A 9,010-nucleotide genomic window follows, 5' to 3' on the forward strand; every position below is an offset into this window, starting at 1 on the left:
AGAATTTCTTAGACAATCAGATAAAGTAGTTGTCGTTAATTACAATATAGTTGACACAGCAACAATGATAGTGTTGTATATACTTGGGGTTACAAAGTTAATAAACATTGTTAAAACATTTAATTTTTAAAATAATTTATTTATTAATATTAAATAAAATGTTTTATAACAAAACATAATATAATGAATACTAAATCTAAATTAAAATCGCACTTATCAAAAATATAATAAATATTTGAATTGTATATTTAACGATTGCGTGTAATGAACTACTGCCAACATGATGAAGGATGACAGGAGATGGAGTAACCCATTTCTGAAAATCCATGAAGCCATATTATTTTATGTTATTTATGTTTAAATTGATTTTAATCATGTTTCATTTGTATAAAATATATTTGTTTACTTACTATTTATTAACGAAGTCATCTTTCTTTATTTTTGTAACTTTAAAGACACTTTGAACTTAAACAACGGAAATAAAATAAATACATTCAGCACTAAGCATTTAACATACAAACGATTTGACGCTTTCAACAGGACTAGTTTGTCAACTTTAGAGCTCAGGTACATCCGAAGCGTCTGTTGCAGTTTTGGGGAAAACCCAATAGGGCTGTAAGAAATATTATTAGTCCCAGTGTTAAAATCAAATTTCGTCTTTTCATTCTATTTTTCTGAATTTAACGATAGAAAATATAAAATCTGAATTATTAGTTAAAATTAATTAATTGTATAATAATATAATTTATATATACATATATAATTTATATTCCTGACTCCAGGGGGTTCTGACCCCCATGATTCAGAAATGACCTTCGATCCGTCACTGACATTACTGCAAGTAAGGCTATGTTGTTGCCACAACAACATACAAACGCTGGAGTGACCATAGTTGTGGTTTTGGCAACTATATCACTTCAACTAGAACCATGTTGTTCCCACAACAACATCATTTTCTTGGGAAAGCAAAAAAAATATTTAAGACAACAACACTTATGTTTTTACAACACTATCTCTTGCAACATTTAAATTGTAGTTGTCACAACCATAGCAGTTTTTTCCGTGTATAAAATTATACCCCATAAAGAAAGAAAACACTAAAACGATTTTGAGAAAGGTTTTAAATTTGTACGTCCCTGAGATGGGTAAACCTCGCAGAATATTGTCAGACCACGGTACTCAGTTTACGTCTTCGAAATGGGGGGATAGCTTGCGTGGAGCGGGGATACAGGTGATCTACTCGTCAATTCGACATCCGCAGAGTAACCCTGTAGAACGTATGATGAGGGAACTTGGGCGTATGTTTCGCACTCTTTGTAGTGACAAACATACGAAATGGGCTAAGTACATTGCGGACATTGAATTTTTTTTAAACGCAACTACAAATTGTAGCACGGGTTTTTCTCCGCACGAGTTACATTTCGGTGAGAAACCAGCAGATGAAATAAAAAAATTGATTCAGTTTCCAGAATCTGATGGGATTGAGAGGGAATTCAGAATTATGCTCGCAAAAGAGAATTTAAAAAAAAGTTTTGAGAATCGATCCAAAACTCAAAGGAACCCGTCGAGAGTAGAATTAAACGAGGGCGATCTTGTCTTACTTCGTGTCCCTAAATTGTCAGATGCGTTAAAAAGGGTTACGAGGAAGTTTTTAAACTTATTCTATGCACCATATAAAGTTGAGAAAAAATTTGGTAATAATTCGTATGAGTTGGTTGGGGTTGATGGTGATCGGAGTATTGCTGTTTATAATCATTCGAATTTAAAACGTTATATACAAAGAAATGATCAATAGAATTATTGTTATCGGTTTTTTTTGCAATTGTATGAAAATTTTGATGTCCGATCATATATATGTATATATATATTTACTTGGCGATGTTGATAGATAAGAGGGTGAGAAAAATGTATTTTATGTTAATAACCATATTTAATTGTAATTATTCTGTGTGTATAATTATGGTTATATGTTATTCGAATCATTCACCGTTTTCATTGTTAATTAAATTTTGTCAATGTGTATGCGAGGATGTCTTTGTTTTTGTTTTGTTTTTTTTTATAAAAAAGTATGTCTATGGAAATTATTGCTTCTGTCAAAGATTCGCCTGAAGCAAGGGGGATGATGTAAGAAATTGAATTTAACGCCTATACGATGCAGCTTGTGCTCGTGGCGAAAACATCGAGAGAATTCGTGGAAAACGAAGGGCTTTTCGGAGAAATGATGGGTGTAGGGGGATTCGTTTGGTTTGGGTGGGAAAATTGTCACGCGCTAATAAATTCGTCGCTTCGCGGACTCTCTGCCTCATTGCTTCCCAAAAAAGATTGAAGTACAAAGGGGATTTCCGCGCCATACAGGATAATATATATATATATATATATATATATATATATATATATATATATATATATATATATATATATATATATATATATTTCCGCCATAAAGAACTAATCTCGGAAAGAGCAGCAGAGTCCGTGAAGTGAGGTGTTGAAACTAATCCTGGCAGTATCCCTGGCCAGTTCCGCGACGATAAATGGTGCAGTCCTAAGGAATAAAAGTAAACTCGAGGAAATCTCGCATGTAAACTACACCCAAGCTATTCCGGATCGCTCTAGACCGCCGAATTTACCCGCAAAACTACTTGTATATAAAAAGGGAAGTGATGACAATTTATTTTGTTCATTTTTGTTTAATTTCTTCTCACTACTTTATTTGATCAATTTTATTTGTGATTTTTACTGTATTTCGTTCTATTTATATGTATATATTATTATTTGACTTGTGTGTGTATGTTTTTGTGAGTGTGTGACAAGGGCGAAATATTTGATGTTTTTATCACAATAGTCTCGAGACTGATTAGAATTTTTTTTGATTGACATTGATAATTTTTATGAGAATATATAATTTACTACATTAAATTTGTTTCTTTATTATTTTATAATTTGTGATCCATTTTCTATTTTTGTGATTATAACTTATTTTTATTGTATTTTTACTAATTTAATTATATTACAACACATACAATTTCGTTAATGCATACATATTGAAGGCTGATTTAATACTTTTTCACGATATAACAATTATAAATATATACAAGAGACAACAACAAGAAAAAAAACAATATTTTATTTTACAATTTTAATAAAACAGTATTACATGATTTCACGTTTTTGCGTCCAGTCTTCGCATCTGACAAGAACGTAATTGATTCTTTACTCATTTTTCTCCTGCCCCCTTTTTTTCTTTTTATGAATTTTTACTCTCCTTTTCCTTATAGTTTAATATTTTTATTATCAATTTATTAATTTCCTCGTTTATCTCTTTATTTACTTTTTCATTTGCACTATCTCTTTCTCTCTCTCTACTCTCTTTAATACCTATCAAATGCGAAGCCATGGATATTTATTCACGTCTCTTGTACTATTATCAATTTTATCTCTCCTTGGTATTGCCTGTGAGAGGACTAATTTTGACGATTTTCAATTTTTCAAAAGAAGGTTATATGGACTCATTTTCATCTAGAACATATGTATATTCAATTATGAGCAAATGTCCAGATGTATGTGGGTAATTGGGTACAAATTATCTCATACAAATTTTGATGGATTGTCCTGAAATTTTGCAGGTTTATTGCAGTCATTAATACCTAAAATCTGACACAAGGATTTTCAAAAATATCTACAAAATTTTTTTTTATACAATTTTTTTAAAATTCAGAAAAATTTTTTTTTGTATTTTTTGAAATAATTTTTTTATTTGTTAATATTTTTATTAATTATTTTAAAAATTACATTCCTGACAAGAAAACAAATCGATTGATGTATACTAAGTAGGGGAGACTGGGGTAAACCCGCGCACAGGGTAAACCCGCTCACTAGCGATTTGACGCTATGAACTCAACTTAAGATGGAAATATTGGTACTGTGAATAGTACTTAACATTCAACTTATATTAACAAACTTTCGTTTAGTTTCATGAATTCAACATAGAATCAGAGACGATCAAATGTTTTTAGAGGTGTCAGCAAAAAAACGTATTTTGGATTTTTAAGTTTTTCGATCATTATTTTTGAGTATTAATTTATCTGGCAAATTTTTTTTGTTGCCATTGGATGTCCTTCTTCGAAGAACATATATAGTTTTGTCTTATTTTAAAAAGATTTAATTAAATTTATTCTCAAATGTGAGGAATACACTCGGGGTAAAGTCGCTCACGTGAAGTCGGGGTAAAGCCGCTCACTTAGTTTTAAATTTAAAATTTAGAATAAAATAATTTCACGTATTATATTTAAACAATAACACAATTAATGACTTATTACAACCAAAATTGTAACTACATTTCACTTTTTCTTAATAAAATATAACACTATTTAAATCCATAGTTGTAATTCATGAAATCTATGTTCATTATTTATTAAACCAATTTGTTGTTTATAAAATTGTTTATATAACTCATAAATTATCAATAATAAATCATACTTAAGACGGGAATAAGAGGAACTTTAATATTTAAAAAATAAAACTGTTCCGTCTTGAAAAGATAAAGTGAGCGGGTTTACCCTGGAAAATTGTGATTTTGAAATTTGGTATATGTTTATTAAAAAGTTTCTCTAAGTAAAACTAAAAAAGATAAATCAAAAACTCTTTTTTATTTTTTAGTAGAAATCATAAGCTTTCAAATGATATAAATTTTAACTTGGATTTAGAGAATAATTTCCTAGATTTTAGCCGATCTGAAAAAAGTAAGCGGGTTTACCCCAGTCTCCCCTATATATTTTATCAAAATTTATAAAATTAATAAATATTTTTCTTTTTTACAAAAAATTCAAATTTTGTATTTTTTTCATAATTAATTTAATATTAATATTTTGAAATGATTATTCTATCATAAAATAGAAGCAATTGGCAAATGAAAGTGTAAATTTCACCAAATATTTATACAATAACTTATAAATAATTTATATAATTTTATTTTTAATAAATCTTCTAGACGAACCCTTTCGTACATAGTTTTTCAAAAGTTTGCAAAACCGCATTTTTTATATATTGAGGAAGCTAAATGGTCATAAAATGAACAACTTGTTATGTCTGGATTTGTAGCTACGTCTTTTTTATTATAAACTAGCTGTCGTACCCGTCTTCGACGGGTTTCAGTTTCTTCTAATACATTAAATAGCGTGTGTCTACCAGTCTCGAAAAATGGGAAATAGCGGAGAATTTAATTTGACCGGAATAAATAATAATTAGCTACCATTAACTATTTCATTAGATAAATATTACTATTTTAAATCAGTGATTGACTTTTTATCATCAAATAATTTATTTTTAATGAATTAAAATGCAGAGAACAATGTTTGTCAATTATTTGTAGAAATTTAATTATTGTATTATAAGTTAATCCAAAATTTTCACCAGTTTTTGGAGTTACAATGAAGTCAAATTCGAACTAATTGTATCAGCTGGGAGTATAATAAATTATGGATTTATAATAAACAAAATTTACAACATAACTACTTTTTAAATATCCAAACAAAATTTCCATCCACAATTAATTGTATCATAATTGCTAAAATCTAAAATAAGACCTATATTGCAGGCTGAATTCACAGTTTTCCCGATTAAATTAAATTCCTGCATATTTCCCGTTTTTTCCAGTTGGTAGAACCCCTGTTAAAAGTATTAGTAAAAACAAAAACCCGTCGAAGAGTATTTTCATAAAATAAGTGAATTTTTGTAGCCACTTGTAGATTTATTTAATGTTAATTCTTCTCAAGAAAATTTATATTTGATGAGAAAAGATACACCTGTAAAAATTTGGACAAAGCTGGGAAAAACCGGATAGTTTGTTAAACAAAAATAATAATAGACACCTTGTTTAACTTTTGCCTTTACATAATGCTCAAAACATGCCTAAAAGTTAAATCAAGAATTAAAATAACAAAACTTTTTACTATTTAAGTTTTTTCCCAGTAGCATAATGCAAGTATCTTATCACAGAGGTATTCTTGAATTTCCACAATATCAATTTTATCATAAAAAATCTCCATTTTTAATATTTTCGAAATTTTTGCAATTGAAAATTGTTGATTAATTGGATAAACAAATAATTCTAAATTCCATTATTGTGAAGTCAAAAGTTTATCAGAGACCCCAAAAATACTACTGAATTAAGCTTGATAGTAATTGGTCTGTCAATTATAATTTTTCAATTTTTTTATATTAAAAACATTTTTATACTTATACTTCCATCTTATAGTTACAGGACAGTATTTTTTTCAAAATTATGCTAAAATATGACAAAATAACATGTAATATTTAATTACTGAAAGTTTAAAAGATATACAATAAAAAATATAAAATTTGGAAATTTTCAATTTTTTTAATTTTTTGAAAAAATTGAATACCTCCCGTTCTAATTAATATGTTTAAAATCTGTAAATTTATTGTTTATATATATCTTATAAAAGTTATAACTGATTAATTTACAGCAATCTGTCAAAATTTAAAAAAAAAATTTCGAATTTTTTGGAAAATTTATAATTTTTTTCATATTAATATTATTTTTTAATCCAATTTATTGTTATATATCTTTATAATCATTTGAATTATTAATAAATTAAAAAATGTATGCCAATCTGCAAAAATTAAAAAAAAAAATTTTTTGAATTTTTTGAAAAATTCATAACTTTTGTTTAGCTCAATATTTTTTCATCAAATATAGCTAATATTTTAAGTTAGACCAATATCTAAAAGATTGCCAAATTTTACTTCAATCGGTCAAGACGTTTTGAAGTTATACGCGAACAAAATTTTGCGGACATACATACATACATACATACAGGAAATTTTCTATTACCATTTTTGGATTCTCCGTTGTTCAAATAAATAAATTATGCTATTAAAAATTAATTTCGTGCAATGTACAGACAAAAGTCTGATTTTATTAATATAGATATATCTTTATAATCATTTGAATTATTAATAAATTAAAAAATGTACGCCATTCTGCAAAAATTAAAAAAAAAAATTTTTGAATTTTTTGAAAAATTTATAACTTTTGTTTAGCTCAATATTTTTTCATCAAATATAGCTAATATTTTAAGTTAGACCAATATCTAAAAGATTGTCAAATTTTACTTCAATCGGTCAAGACGTTTTGAAGTTATACGCGAACAAAATTTTGCGGACATACATACATACATACAGACAGGAAATTTTCTATTACCATTTTTGGATTCTCCGTTGTTCAAATAAATAAATTATGCTATTAAAAATTAATTTCGTGCAATGTACAGACAAAAGTCTGATTTTATTAATATAGATTATTTTTTTGCACCAGGCATGTCTCCCAATGTGGTATATTATAGGGATATTTTTATTGTCCTGAATAAAGCCCTCTCTATCTAGCCAGGTAAAAACCTCCACAGGCAGGTAACCCAGTGAGCAACATTTTTTTATTTCTTCATTTTCAGTTTTAAATGGTTCCTTAATATATTCATTATTTTTGTTACTATTAGTTTTTATAATATGGTTTCTCGTTAATTTAATTATGAAATTATCTATTCTTGAAATATTGGCTTTATCATATATTTTTTGGTCTAATTAGTAACACATAACATAATATTTTCACTCGTTCGTTTAATAATCTAGAATAAAATAAACTTTTTAAACTGAAAAATGCTTTTTTTGCTTTTTCAATTTGTAATTTTACATGTTTGCAATAATTGAGTTTATCATCTAGCCATATTCCCAAATACTTTACAACAAACTTGTGTTTCAATGCGGTCGGGTTCACCGCTTCGTCATTTATTGAAAAAGTTCTCCATACCGTTGCATTTTTGATTTTTTTTTCGCGTTTTCCCCTGGTCTGAATATAATTGTTTCGCACTTGTCAATATTGGCTGTGAGATGCCAAGTGTCAAAATAATCGAGTATTTTTTTAAAGGTTATTTCTAATATATTTTTTGCTTTTGCAATTTCGTCATTTTCTACGTATAATATCAGATCGTCGGGAAAGGCTATTCCTTTAATGTCATTTTTTTATTAATATCGTATAACCCAATTAAATCAGTGGTATAAATATTAAAGAGGATTGGCGAATTTACTGCCCCTTGTTGGAGTCCTTGTTTCAAATTAAAAGTTTGGTTAGATTCGATCTTTCCATTTTTTGTTTTTAGTTTTCAACCAAGGAGAGAGTGCCATAGGATTCTCAGGAGGTGGAGGGGAAAACCTTTTCTAATTAGTTTAAAAAAAAGGCCATCGAGCCAGACCGTATCGAAGGCCTTATCCAGGTCCACCAGGCAGGCCGCGACAATATTTCCCTTTACATGTGCTTTATTTATGTCAGTAGTTAGTTTAGTTATTGCATATTCATAGTTGAAATTTTTTGTCTAAAACCAAATTGTTCTTTTGGTATAATTTTATTTTTTTCTACATAATAGTTTATTGAATCATTTAAAATTATTTCAAATAGTTTTCCGAAATTGGACAACAAACTAATCCAGGTGGTCCTGGAGGAGTCCTTCTCTTTTTTTGCCAATGGTTTTACGTTTGCCATTTTCAATTTATTAGGGAAATAGCCAATGTTTAACATGTTATTAAAAATAATTACATATTTTTCCAGCAAATTGTCTGGGAGTTTTTTAATTGCTACATTTGATATATTGTCATTTCCTGTAGATTTTTTATTTTTGATTTTACTTACAATTTTTTTTATTTTTGTAATATTGCAAAAAAATTCTTTATCTTGAATAAATTTGGGGTTTTCTGCTTTGTTGGTGTTTGAGAAATATATTGTGGGAAATTCCGCTGTTGTTTCAATATTGTTTTCATCTTTAAATTTCTCTATCGTTCCCCTTATTATTCTGTTTAGCTCTTTTCTTTTATTTGTCCCTCTGTTTTTGTTGTTCGTTTCTGCGAATTGGGCACCTAGTACATTTAATTTTGGAATTTCTTCGTTATTATGTAATCATTATTAACAATAGTGTACTCGTTTTTCTTTTAGTTTGCC

The sequence above is a fragment of the Leptopilina heterotoma genome, unplaced genomic scaffold (genome assembly GCF_015476425.1).
Source record: "Leptopilina heterotoma isolate Lh14 unplaced genomic scaffold, ASM1547642v1 Lhet_171, whole genome shotgun sequence".
Taxonomy (NCBI): domain Eukaryota; kingdom Metazoa; phylum Arthropoda; class Insecta; order Hymenoptera; family Figitidae; genus Leptopilina; species Leptopilina heterotoma.